Below are 14,323 nucleotides of genomic sequence, written 5' to 3'. Positions count from 1 at the left end.
AATTGAAGATAAGTATATTTAGATTTTTACAAACTAGACTGGCTTCAAACTTTGATTCTCAGATCTCACCCTACGGATTAGTAGGATTAGAGGCATGAGCCATTGTGCATTTATTTGGACAGATGCACATAAGCATCTTCACAGAATTACCATGAAGTTGTATATACATATCTGCAATTTTGTGTGTCATGTTTACATTACCATGTGAGACTTAGCGAGTCCTATGTGTGTCCTGTTAGTTCAGAAAAGGAGAAGCATAGAGTTAACTTCCTTCTCTCCTCCCATTGGTACAGATACTTCTACCATAACTGAGAAGAAGATGAACAAGTGAAGAAGTAAGTGGACGCTGGAACAAAGAATTCTATCCTTGAAAACTTGGTATCTTTGAGGTTTCTGAATCAAACTCAACTTTCTTCTTTGAACACCAGTTGTGATTTTCAACAGGGGGTTGAGGCTTGGCACATCAGTGGATAGCAGATTACACAGTTGTGGTTGTGGTTGTGCTTTTGGACTCTCATGGATGACAGGGAGGGCTGTGTGTAGCAAGTCAGATCCAGTTGGGAAAAAATTTCTCTTCCTATTACAGGGAGAATTTTAGAGGATTATATTTGAGAAATTACTAGAAGTGGGTTGTGAGGAGCATCCTGCTTGCAGGAGTCTCTTTCCACTTCCCAACAATCAATCTGCCCACAGCGTTGTTTGTTTGATCCTCCCCATGTGGATGGACTTCTACCCTGATGATTTCTATGAGCCCAAGAACAATGACACCCTGAAAGAACTTACACAGAATGTCAACCTCATCATGGCCTCTTCAGACCTGCTCTTCCGCTTACATATTTTTCTGGACCAGCTGGAGGAACCCATGAGACCAAGAAAAAGAGGAAGAAGTCCTTGTTTAGATGCCCCAGAGCTTGTGAGTAGGGATGGAACCTGAGTCTCTAGGGATGTTTCTGATTGGCCAAGAGCCCTTAGTACTCCCCAGCTTGGCAAAATTTCCTTTTATGGATATTCTTTGCCAGGTAATGTCTGTTCTCCTTTTGAAAGAACTTGGAAGTAGCCACTCATTAGAAAAAGCCTACCTCCTCATCAGTGTTCAGTCCCAACTCAAATCCTACTGCTTCTCCTATTAGATCATCTTGGAAGTTTAGTGACACCTTAACTACGAGGGTCTACTCAAAGACTCCTGTACCTATTTTCATTCTCAGGTTTGCATCACCGTAGAAAAGCTTCTGCAGAACTCCAGGTAAAGAACCCATCAGTGATGTCGTCTATGGTGACTGATGGAGATTGGAAGCCATCGCTGATCTCCAGAAATCCTGTGAAGGTAGAGTGTGTTTTTCAATTTGTAGAAAGGCCAAAGTAGGTTTTGAGTCCTGTGGACATCCCACTGATTCTGAACCCCACATGTGATGCAGGTGTATCTACACATACCACCAAGGAAGAAGACGATACAGAATGTCTTCCATTGATGTTCACAATCCAGCTAGATCAGCTCTAAATCAGTCAACAAAAAAACACTTCTTGGTGTGATGGTTAAATATGTGCTAATGGAAAATGACTCCAGTCTATGTTTAGGAAAACCAATAAGTGAGGTCCAAAATCTAGATTCAGTTGAGGAAAGGGAATCTTTCCTCACAGAATACCCAGACCAATCTCTCTTCTTGCAAGGGATCCAATTTCCAGTTGATAAATTAGAATCTGTCCCTCCCTGGACTCAGGAAGAAAATCCTGTCTTTATTGAGGAAGTAGATCCCTTTGAAGACTCTGAGGCAGAATTTCTGTCTGAAGGCAACTTAGAGGCCAATCTAGATTTTGAGATTCCTTCTCCCCTTCCTAAGAAAATCCTTATTTTTCTTTTTTTTCTGATTTTTGTAAAAGGTTCATTCTATTTATTTTTCTAACTTTATTAATATGTAAATATTTTTGACATATTCTAGAATTCATGAATCCTAAATATATTTCTTTTTAAACCTACAAACTGAAGAATCGTGCATACCTGTTCTGGAGGTGGGGAAGCAGAGTGACAGGGGGCTGTAGAAGAGAGCCTACTGGATATAATGGGAGCTGTTAAATGCAACAAGAGTGAGAAGGAAGCCAGGCCATGCCTGTATGGGGTGATAAGGTGGCTACAAAAGGTCTAGGACATAGCAGATCAGATGTCCTAGAAAGCTATTCTGTCAATTGGGACAAATACCACAATACTTATAGCGTTAAGTGGGACTCTCTTCCAACAATGAGTTCAAATCTGTATACATTTTCATTGCATTCATTTGCCTTGAGCAAATATGGAAGGAAAATTTGGCTCCAATAATATAAAAAGTCTACTTTGGGCTGAAAATATTTGACACAATATATAGGAGATATGTATACTGGAAAGTAAAAGCCATCATCAATAGAAGAAAGAAGGCTTACATAGATGAACAAACACAAAATCAGGAAAAATTTCCACAATTAAATCAGTTATATGTAAATACATGTTATATTCTTTATGTTCTACATAGTATATTATGTAATATATAAGATTCAATATGATTTTTCAAAGTAAAAAGGCATTTAAAATTTTAGAATTGCGTGTTTTTTGCACAAAACATTAGTGTAAATATTGGAGAAAGTAGTGATATAATTTGATTATAATTATATGAATATATATTTGTGTGTTTCTAGATATAACACTGAGTATAAATAAATATTATATACATATATTTGTATATATCTGTCTATGAAGTGAATATAATGAAAGTGAATATAATGAAACTGAGTTTAGTATGTATAAAAAAGTTGAGTACATGAGATTCAAACCTGTAATCCTACTGATGTAGGAAGCTCGGTTTTGAGTTTTAGTATCTCTTATCCCCAAGCCCTAGATTTTTCAGAGGAGGCATGGGCCCTACAGTGTAGCAAACAAACATATGCCATGGGATCAAACTCCCTGACCACAGAGGAAAGTCAGTAGAAATCAGGACAAGCTTCTTATCTTGACTGTGTACTCAGTTCCTGTACCAAGAAGGCCATCTTTAGAACACCAGATGGAAAGTTGGCATTCCCTCCACAAGGTTCTAAAAATATCTTTCTGAACGATAGTCTGACTATATTGAATTAAATCTTTTTCCCTTCGCAAGCTGCAAACACATAGAAATATGACAAGAGCTAAAGAAAGATGGTCAAAGACTTACAAATACATAAAATTATATACTCTGTTTCAGTAATTCAATGACAAATTATCAAAGGCATGTCGAATTTTTTTAAAGGAAATAGAAACATACTCTGAGTTTATCAGGAACTGGGTGATATTTTGGTTGCTGAATTGTTGAATGCACTTCTGGGCAAAGGAGACACATACCTTGGGGAAAATTGTGTGGGGTTGGGTGTCCTCACACGGCTTCACAATAAAATGGCCATAACATCTAGGATGTCACAGCCAACTTTGCCATGGCAGCAAGTAGGTGTCAGGCACTGATTTTGCCCTGAAGTGGACTCAACAACACCAACAGGCAAAAAGAATGAGAAGGAATGACTATTATCCACCAAACTTCAGCTTAAATAGCTGTCCTTACCAGAACTAGGATAAATTGAGCTGGAAAAGGCTGATCTCCATGTCAGGATCCTGAGCACTAAGGACTAGTGTGTGTGTGTGTGTGTGTTTGTGTGTGTGTGTGTGTGTGTGTGTGTGTGTGTGTGTGTGTCTCTGTGTGTGTGTGTGTGTGTGTGTGTGTGTGTGAATACTGGGGCTTGAACTCAGGGAGATGACCTTTAGCTTTTTTTAATCAAGGGTAACAGTCTACGACTTGAACCAAATTTCCATGTCTTGATTTTGAATGGTTAATTAGAGATCAAAGTTTCAATGTTGCACATGTTCATTCTTTGTCCCTCCTTTTCAATGACACCTTTAACTTCTTTTTTTTTTGGGTCCGATCATGGGGCCTGAACTCTGGGCCTGGGCGCTGTCCCTCAGCTCTTCAGCTCAAGGTTATCGCTCTACTGCTTGAGCCACAGCGCCACTTCCGGCTTTTTTCTTTTTTCTTATGTGGTGCTGAAGAATCGAACCCAGGGCCTCGAGCATGCAAGGTAAGCACTCTACCACTGAGCCACCTTCCCAGCCCCCCTTAAACTTCTGAAAGAGAGATAAATGTAAAAAAATGAAAAAAATGAAAGAAAATAAATATCATCTTGTTTCTGTTTCCTGGTCACTGATTATTTTTGAGATAGTGCTTCTTACTAATAAGAATTATTGGTAGAATCTGAAAACCTATTTGAGTAATAAATAGACTAGGAAAAATGTTGTCTCCTATTTTTTATCACTACATTTCTTTTTGTCTAAGTATACATGCCAGACTTACCCTAAGGGCCTAGAATAAACAAAATGGCTTATAGAGCTCAGATCATATCTTTCCACAGAAGATGACAGCCCCAGAAGAAAAACTTGTCCACAACTTGCACAAGGAAGGGAGAGTTTGATGTCTCCTTAAATCTTAGGATCGAATACTCATGAAGAACCCTGGGGACTGATGATAGCTTAAGGACCTAACATTTCCTGTGTCGTTCAACCATAGGAACAGTCACCAGTCTCCCATCATACTGTAGGTGCCACGCCTGACTGGTGACCTTGGCTGTGTCATGAGAACGTGCAGCAGGGCTCTGTCATGGTCATTGGAGAGTCAGTATTGCACACTAAGAGGACATTCATGAAGGTGGTAACAAGGCCTGAGTGAGGGTTTGTCAGATATAGATGATTTGTAACAGGCACTACTGTATTCTGGCTAAGAATGTGGATATATCATCGGGGTCTTGCACACAAATTTATCAAGTGTTAGCTTGCAACATTTCTGCATGAAAGCCAACAAAAGGTCATCAATGCCCTCTGAACATATTCTCATCAATATTTAGTAAGTAAAAAGCTATAAAAATCAAGTTCATCATGACGAAAAATCTGATATGAAAACCAAATTGCAGGAGCATTTACAAAAAATGTTTTTCTGTATGTATCAAATGTGACAAAATATTAAAAATTAATGAAGCTGGGAAAGTTAAATTGATTTCTTTTTTACTATGGTTGCAACTGTCTTTTACATTTCAACTACTTAACAAAAAGAAGGTAGGCCAAGTACCACTGGTGGCTCACACCTGTAATTCTAGCTAGTTAGAAACCTGAGATCTGAGGAAAGTGAATTGAAGTTAGACTAGTTAGGAAATCCAGTGAAACTTTGATCTTTAATTAACCATTCAAAATCAAGACATGGAAGTTTGGTTCAAGTCTTAAACTGTCAACCTTGATTAAAAAAGCTAAATGTCAGCTCCCTGAATTCAAGCCCCAGTATTCACACACACACACACACACACACACACACACACACACACACACACACACACACACACACACACACACACACATTCTCAAAAATAACCAGTGACCAGGAAACAGAAACAAGATGATATATATTTTCTTTCCTTTTTGTCATTTTTTTCAGAAGTTAAAGGGGTCATAGAAAAGGAGGGACAAAGAATGAACACGTGCAACACTGGTATTCAATTGGTACTATGTTGAAAATTACCTATGAAATTTGTTTTGGGGGAAGAATGGGAAAACAGAAAAAGAGATAAAGTGAAAGGGTAAAATTGTCCAAAAAAATGCACTCAGGGAATTAGAGCTGTGGCGCAATATGAGTGCCATTATTCAGCAAAAGAGCTCAGAGAAAGTGTCCAGGCCCTGGATTCAAGCCTCATTACTGACTAAAACAAAAACAAGAAAAAAGAAATGTAATCCTTACCACACGATTGTAACTAAAACCTCTACAGCACAATAATAATAATAATAATAATAATAATAATAATAATAATAATAATAATAATAATAATAATAATGATAGAAGTAGATGATGATGAAGAAGAAGAAGAAGGAAGTTAAAAAAAACCAAACCTGTGAGAAAAATTGAGAGAGCAAGGGAAGGACTGACCTTTCAAAAAGAAATATATCCATACCTGACTTATATGCCTGTAACCTCAGTGTAATTCACATTTATAATAACAATACAAAAGAAAAAACAGAAATGTAGTGCTGGAGCCATAACTCAAATGGGAGGTCAGACTAATATGTATGTGATACGAAGGTCAACCCCCTTATCAATTTCTCCTTCAAAAATGATTCTTCTTATCACTTGTGCTTTCCTTTGCTTATGAAAAGGGGTGCAGTTAAAGAAAGAGAAAGGTAATCTGTCAGGCACAGAACTGTACTTGCAAAGAGCAGTACTCACTAGAACACATGTTTACTAGACCACTTGATGACTCCACGTTTTCTGAAATAAACAGAACTAGTTGGAATTGAATACATGCTCCACTGTATACTAGATGGGGGCTCAAAATTATTGAAACTCTCTGGATCTCAAATTCTTTACAGGTAAAATGAGCATAACAATACGTACCTCACAGCATTATGAGATCTGGTTGTCATCAAACATGGAGCGGTTTTATCTTTGGTGTGTGTGCAACACTCAAACATTGCTGGAAGGAGTAAAAACTGGCATGATGTTTACTATATTACTTAAGAGTAATACAACATGCCTGTAATCCTACTTACAAAAGAGGCTGAGAAAAGAGGATCAAGGTTTTAAGTCTGGAGGAAACTGGATCAGATTCATCTCCAATGATCTCTAAAAAAGATTGAGGTGGAGTTTGGTTCAAGTGGTAGAGTGCTATACTGGAGCATAAGCCTCAGGAACAGTGCCAAGGGAATGAGTTCAAGCCCTAGGACCAGCACAAGCACACACACATGCACAAGCACACACACACACTAAATTGTTTGTGTTCCTATCACCCTGCTTAACAATATATTTCCTTTTCCAAGCTCACCTGATTTTTTCTGTTTTAAAAGGGACTTCTGTGTAGCACAGGCTGCTCCTAAACTTACAATCCCCCTGGGTACTGGGAGTACAGGCAAGCCTACTATAATTGCCTTCACTCAATAACTCTATTTATAACATATTAGCAAGAAATTCATTCATACTCATGAAGATATTTGGCTTAAAGCTGTTCACAGTAATATTCTACTGTACAAAATGTAAATAATATAACTGGATATGGTACTATCCTACCACATGGTAATACCAGCCAATACTCAGGAACCTGACACAGGAGAATAAGCAGGTGAGGAAAGCCTGGTCTATGCTGCAAAACCTGGTCTCCAAAGGAAAGAAATTCTATAAATATTAATCTACTATGAAACATACAATATGTTAAATTTATATAATGTAACGAATAGATCATTATTAATAAAAATAAAATCTTGGCAGAAATTTTAAATACATACATATGCATATATATTTAAACTTGTAGAAATAAAATTTCAAGTGCTTTTATCTGCATCTTTCAGTCTACCTGTCACCTACTTATTTACTGACACATTGATTTCTGTTTAGTCTTCACAAAACACTGTTCTCTCACATAAGTACACAAAATTGTAAAACAAAAAGTACAAAACAAATATTATCATAAATACAAATGTAGTTTAATCCCTACCAAAATAATTTGGAGAAAACATACATTAAGTTAATGGCATTGTATACTGCTCAGGAAGGGGAATCTAGGAAAATGTAGATTGTATATGTGTGTGTGTGTGTGTGTGTGTGTGTGTGTGTGTGTGTGTGTGTGTGTGTGTGTGTCTGTCTGTCTGTCTGTCTGTCTGTCTGTCTGTCTGTGTCTGTGTGTTTTCCATGAGTAATATTGGAGTTAGAATTAAATGTATTATTCTTGCTTGGTCTTTTTGCTCAAAGATGACACTCTACCACTTGATCCACATCTCCACTTCTGGATTTTGTTTTCTTAATTGGAGAAATATCTCAGATTTTCTGCATGGGCTGCTTTAAACCTGAATCCTCAGTTTTTGACCTCTAAAGTAGATAGGTTTTAAAATATGAGCCACTGGTGGAAATCAACTACGTTAATATTTTTGCCTGTTTGAATGAATTTTAAAGTAATACATATATGTTACATTTGAGAGTGACTGGAAATAGTCATTAACGTTTAACAGAATTTAAAACATACAAAGCTGAGAATGGCAAGTAGCTGAGAACAGAATGGAATAAATCAAAATTACCTATGACAGTTTTCAGTCTGTGCACAGAAATAATTACATTATTGGAGCCCAAAGCCATCAGATAGCTGAGCTCCAGCTGGCTGCTATGCTCATGAGGCTAGCTGGTGCTATTCACCAGAATGTGATGTTGTTGGATAGTAGGGATCAGCTTCAAGTTAAGAACCTGAAATATTTCTATTCATCTAGAAGAGGAAACATACCAGGACAAGAAATGTGATTAAAATTGCTGAATGCAAAAACCATCCAAAGGAAGACCGAATAACTTTCTATATCTGAAAAGAGTATTCTCTCACAAAGAATCATGAGCTGAATATAGTGGTCAATGTTTGTAATCTCCGAACTTGGGAGGCTGATTTAGAAGTTAGCTTGAGGCCAGCCTAAGTTTTAGGCAATCAGAAGGACATATAGTAAAATGCTATCTTAAAACAACAACAACAAAAGACCCAGTGACTGGGAGTATTTTTAGTGGTAGAGTGCTGGCCTTACATGCAAGAAGCACTTGATTTGATTCCTCAGTATGTCGTAAGCAGAAAAACTGGAAGTGGTGCTGTGGCTCAATTGGTAGTGTGCTAGCCTTGAGCAAAAGAAATTTAGGAAGAGTGCACAGGCCCTGATTTCAAGCCCCAGCTCTGGCAAAATTTAAAAAAAAAAACAAGTGCAAAATGCTGTTTGTTGAAATAAATATGTTGAAGAATTTTTATACTCACTAGAAAATAGTGCTGTTGGGAATTCATAATGAACTTTGTTAGGAAAAATTAAAATAAATTAATGAAATATTATCTGGCATTGGAAAGAACATAGTGAGATGTAAAAATGATTGGTGCCTATAGTTAATTGATACAACAATGTTATAGATACACTTGCCAAACTGTGATTTTTTTAAGTATACAATCGTGGGTTTGTTCTTTTTCAAAATAATTTTACTGCCAGGCCTAGCTACTAAGGAGACTGAGAACTGTTCGAATCCAGCCAGGGCAGCAAAGTCTGTGAGACTTTTATATCCAACTAAAGGTTCAGAAAATGTGAAGTGGCACTGTTGCTTAAGTGGTAGAGTGCTAGTCTTGAGCTGAAGAGTTGAGATACGATGCCCAGGCCTAGAGTTCAAGCTCCACAACTGACAAAAAATAGTAATAGTAATAATATTAATTTTATTGTTACTATTAAGGTGTTATATATAAAGGCTACCAATTCATAAGTTTTTTTCTTTGCTAAAAGAAATACGTATCCATCTTCATTGCCAACAGCCAGGATTTGGCCATCTGCTTTCCAGCTGATCTCTCGATGTAGAGGCAATGTGTAATACAAAACAATACAAACCCTTTCTGACTATAAATAATTTTTTCCCTGCACATCTTAAAAATCAATGCTGACAACATGAAATTAAAAATCCCTAAGTTTAAAACATTCTTCTAAACAAGTTAAAGAAATCCTGATAACAAGTATTTTAAGAATAATTTCAGAGAGCTTGAACTCAGGGCCTGGGTTCTGTCTCTGAGATTTACTACTCAAGATTGGGTTGCCAGTTTGAGCCACAGTGCCACTTCCAGTTTTCTCGTGATTAGTTGCACAGAAAAGTCTCACCAACTTTCCTCTCCAACCTGGCTTTGAACTAGGATCTAGAGATCTCAGCCCTCTGAGTAGCTAGGTTTATAGGCCTGAGCCCCTGGCACCTGGCTTTTTGCTTACCTGAGACAGAGGCCAGTTAATATTAAATGTCAATCATGTTTAATTTTGTAAAATGAAGTTAACTGAAATGCCTTCCACTAGAAATAAGGAATCAAATGAGTAGGTGGGTTACAACGTTATTACCAAAAGTTACTTATTTTCCTTGTGTTTTTTTCTTCCAAAATTGTGTGCTTTCCAGAATCATACCTTATCTTTCCTTGCTAATTTCTTTGGTTTATTTCATAATTGTCCACATCTTCTTCAGCAATCATTTACTTATGTGAAGAGCTTTCAAACATCTATTTTCAGCCCAAATTCCTTGTATACACCTCTCATCCATATATTCAGCTGACATAAAAACTTGTGAAACAGTAATCATCTCTTATCAGTATTGGATATTAATGTGTAAGTTAAATTTAAGAAAATAACATCAATAATTGTAACATGATTTTAATAATAATGCTAAACATAAATACAACGTTGATTATATTCTGAGCAATTTAATAAAAACCTCCAGGAAAAGAAATCACTTTTTTTAGTGCTGATATTATGGTTTAAACTCAGGACCTTACCTTCTCACTTAAGCTTTTTCCCTCAAGGGTGGTGCTCTGTATTTCAACCACAGCTCTCCTTCGAATTTTATTTGGGGGATAACATAGAGATAAGAATCTCATGGAATAAAAACAATCATTTGTGTCCCTATCTTATTTCACATAACATTCTCTTATAAGGTTATATGGTACCATGTACTACTTTCTGAAAGTGAGGTTAACCATGGGACCTATGGTTATTGGAGCCTCGCTTATTTCACTTAATAAAATTGTTTCCCCATCTTTCCATTTCCTAGCAAATGGGGCGATTTCATTCTCTCTGATGGAGGCATAGAATTCCAGTGTTTTTGTGTGTATCACATTTTCTTGATCCATTCATCTACTGAGAGGCATCTGGGTTGGTTCCATATCTTAGCTATGGTAAATAATGCTGCAATAAACATAGTTGTGCCGGTAGCTTAGTATGGACTTGTGTGTTATCATTTGGTAAATGCCCAAAAGTGGGATTGCTGGGGTATAGGGGAGCTCTAAGTGGAGTCTTGGAAAAAATTATATTAAGTAAAGTAAGTCAGACAAAAGAAACATAGGTCCCATGGTTTCCCTTATTTGGAATAACTAGTGTATATCTGGGACACGCATAAGAGTTCAAAAGCTATGTACATACCAACAGATAAGATGATGTTAAGCGAAGTGAATCCCAAGATAGGCTTTATAATTTACCATGTGATTTCTTTTTGTTTTTGTTTTTGTATTTTCCCCCACCAAGGTATAACTCCTTTTTTCACTGTATTTAATGTATGTGCCCTGCATCTTGTATACACCATTTCTCTAACTTGGGTAGGGCAAGGGAAAAAACAAAATGTTTAAATAGGGCAGGCTGACCCGTTGTAACAATGATATGCACAAGACACTATGTTGAAAAAGAATCTTTACAATATGGGTGGGGAAGCAGGGAAGGGAGGAGAGGGGGGTGTGTAGTTGTGGAGGTGGGAGGAAGAAAGGGTAGGGGAAAAACAAAGGAGGAGGTACAATACCTCATAGAAAATGTACTCATTACCTTGCTCATGTAACTATAACCCCTCTATACCATATTTTTACAGTAAAAACCTCTTTTATAAAACAGAAGGTGTCATGTACACCAAGTATAGCAGCCCACATATGTAATTCCCGCTGATTGGGAAGCAGAGATGACAAGGATCATGGTCTGAGGCCAGGCCAGAGAAAAAACTGCCAAGACGGCCATCCTAACGAATGAGCTTTCCATAGTGGTTCACATCTGTATTCCTAGCTAATTATGTGGGAGGCATAGGTAGCAAAGTCTCAGTCAATCTAAGATCAGACCCGGGCAAAAAGTTCAAGACCTCAAGTAATTAAATGGACTAGAAGTATGGTAAAAGTGGTTGAGCTTCTTGATGCTATTCAACCAGAGTCCTATCTAGCAAACAGGGAACCCCTGAATAGAACCCTTCCACCAAAAAGCCTAAATAATTTTAGCCTATTTGAACATCTAATTTCAAGGAGCCTGACAGATCAGAGATGATGACATTCTCTGTAAAATTAGGTATTCAAAAGAGACAAAGTTATTTAGATTTTGAAAAAATTGAAAAGGAAAATACATGTGATTTTTGTTAGCTCTGTAATTCTTGAAAACATGAAATGTACTCAAGTATTTAATATATATCCATATGTGTGCATATGTCCATGTATATATGTATATCCAAGTATGTATGTATATATATGTATATATACATACATATATGTATATGTATTTATATGTATGTATATATACATACATACATACAAGTGGTTCATCTCTATTCTGTGTAGCAAATGGTACAAATGAATCTGTATAATCACTATTCAAATGCATGAATAGACAAAGAGAATGAGCAAAGAACTCATATTCAGGAAATTATGGCTAGCCCATAACCCTGAAAATCTTTTACATCAGTTTGCATGTTTCAGTTACTGCAGTACAGGGACAGTAGGACAACAGTGGGATACTAGGCAGATGAAATTAGAAATGAGAGATACAAATGTTAAAATATTCTTTCTTATGGGTAAGTAGAATTTCCTCTGTGTGTGTGTGTGTGTGTGTGTGTGTGTGTGTGTGTGTGTGTGTGTATTACATTTTCTTGATTTTTTTTCTGTTGAAGGTTATCTGGGCATATTCAATAAGAATGGTCTGGATGAAACCTTTACTATATCCTGGTTTGTAATCTTTCAGGTAAATGCCTGGAGTAGAGTTGCTGGATCATATGGAAGTGGGTAGTCAAATGAGGGGTGAAGGGTTAAAAGGTAGATGAATGACCAGGAGAAAAGGGGGAAAATGCAGAAAGGAATCCAATAAACATCCTACAATATTAAGAAGAGTGAAGGAAGAAGTGCATAGAGGAAGGATGGATGAGAACATTGAAAGGGTTGGCACTAATCAAGGTATATTGTACGCATAAAATGCTTTGTTTAATGATAATTTCTTACTGCTTAAAATTTCTTTCTACTTAAAATAATAATTAAAAAATCATGTCCCTAAACTGTTATGCAATTAGAAGCAAAGAATGAAAATTTGCTCTGATCAACTCCAGGGTCTATAAGTTTTTTTTGTTAGGATAAGTTTTAGAACAACACTAATGATACATATCACCTGAAGAAAATTTAATGATTTTCAGTTATTTATAGTAATCATTTTGGAGATATGGCTCAAGTGGCAAAATGCTACTTAGTGAGCAAAGCTGTCAGATAATGAATTCAAGTCTCAATCTCGAACAAAAGTACAAACAATCAGTAAAATTCAGGCACTTTCCTGGGCACTGGTAACTCATGCCTTTAATCTTACCTTTAATCAAAAGGCAGAGATCTGGGGATCTCAGTTGAATGTCAGCTTAGATAGGAACGTCTGTGAGTTTCTCATCTCCAACACACTGCCAAAGAAAGCTGGAAGTGGACTCATGGTTCAAGTGGTAGAATGCTGGCCTACAGCAAAAAGCTCAGAGGCAGAACCCAATCCTAAAGTTCACGCCTTAGAATAGTGCATATACAAACACAGGGGAAGTAAGTCACTCAAGTTCTCAATCTTCCATTTCCCTAATCCTAACTCAAATCTTGGACAGAACCCTAAGAGTAACCTTGATGATAATAGTAACCCAATCTTAAAATTAATGGAAAATATATCCTAACAGATACTCATTGTCTTTGAAATGATTTGGACTTTGCTCCAAATACTACAGATTCCCTGACTTGGACTCTGAAATCGTTCCCTATTATTAATCATTAACCTCAAATCTTCATATCATGAAAACTTCTGTAGTTTCCACTAATCTTAACTTTTAATGAACTCCTCTATCTCCAAAAAGAAGTTTCAGGTTTACTTAAAATCTACTCTAGTTCTTAACCCTAACTATATATCTAAACATTACTAGAAACCTAACTCTAAATTTAACCCTATTGAACCCTTAATAATAAACTTAAGAAAACTCTGTAGTTTTCTTTAAATTTCACACTTATTTTACTTGAAAGTGTTAGCAGAAAACTCAGTTTTACCTGAAAGCTTACCCTTCCCTAAGCCTAAGTCTAACCTGAACTAGAAAAGCAACCCAAGCCCTAGAACTAATAGCCTTTGGATTCTAAAGGTCATAAAAATACATTAGTTTTTATTCATCCTAACTTTGATTTAACTCATCCTTCTAAAAATACTTTGTAGTTTTACTCATTATCTTGCCATTTTTGTAACCATAACCCTAACTGGAATATTGAAGCTAACCCTCACAATAACCATACCCTAATCTTAATATTATTAGCAGTTTCTTATTTCACATTCATCCTAATTCTAACTAGACTTGTTATTCGAAGATTTACTTTGAGTTGGACCCTAAACTTTCCATTTCCCTAATGCTAACACTAACTCCAGCTGGAACTAAAACCTAACTTTCACACTAATGATAGTCCAATTCTAATGTTTAAGAAAAATACTCTAGTTTTTATTCATTCTAATGAATACTCCAGTTTGCACTCTGGAAATGAG

At 36.6% G+C, this 14,323-nt stretch overlaps 1 long non-coding RNA gene across 1 annotated transcript; it reads right to left on the bottom strand.

Moving 5' to 3' along the window:
• Window positions 1-276: 276 nt before the first annotated feature.
• LOC138818244 (uncharacterized) lies at window positions 277-13,234 on the bottom strand. Its single transcript, XR_011369021.1, has 4 exons — window positions 13,139-13,234; window positions 1,190-1,316; window positions 784-850; window positions 277-577 (listed from the first exon to the last, which is right to left on the bottom strand). It is a non-coding gene; the product is annotated as an uncharacterized lncRNA (long non-coding RNA).
• Between the last annotated feature and the right edge of the window lie 1,089 nt (window positions 13,235-14,323).

The sequence above is a fragment of the Dipodomys merriami genome, unplaced genomic scaffold (genome assembly GCF_024711535.1).
Source record: "Dipodomys merriami isolate MVZ:Mamm:240054 unplaced genomic scaffold, mDipMer1.0.p SCAF_720, whole genome shotgun sequence".
NCBI lineage: Eukaryota > Metazoa > Chordata > Mammalia > Rodentia > Heteromyidae > Dipodomys > Dipodomys merriami.
Note: the sequence above shows the minus strand (reverse complement) of the source record. Positions and strands in the feature narration are given on the sequence as shown.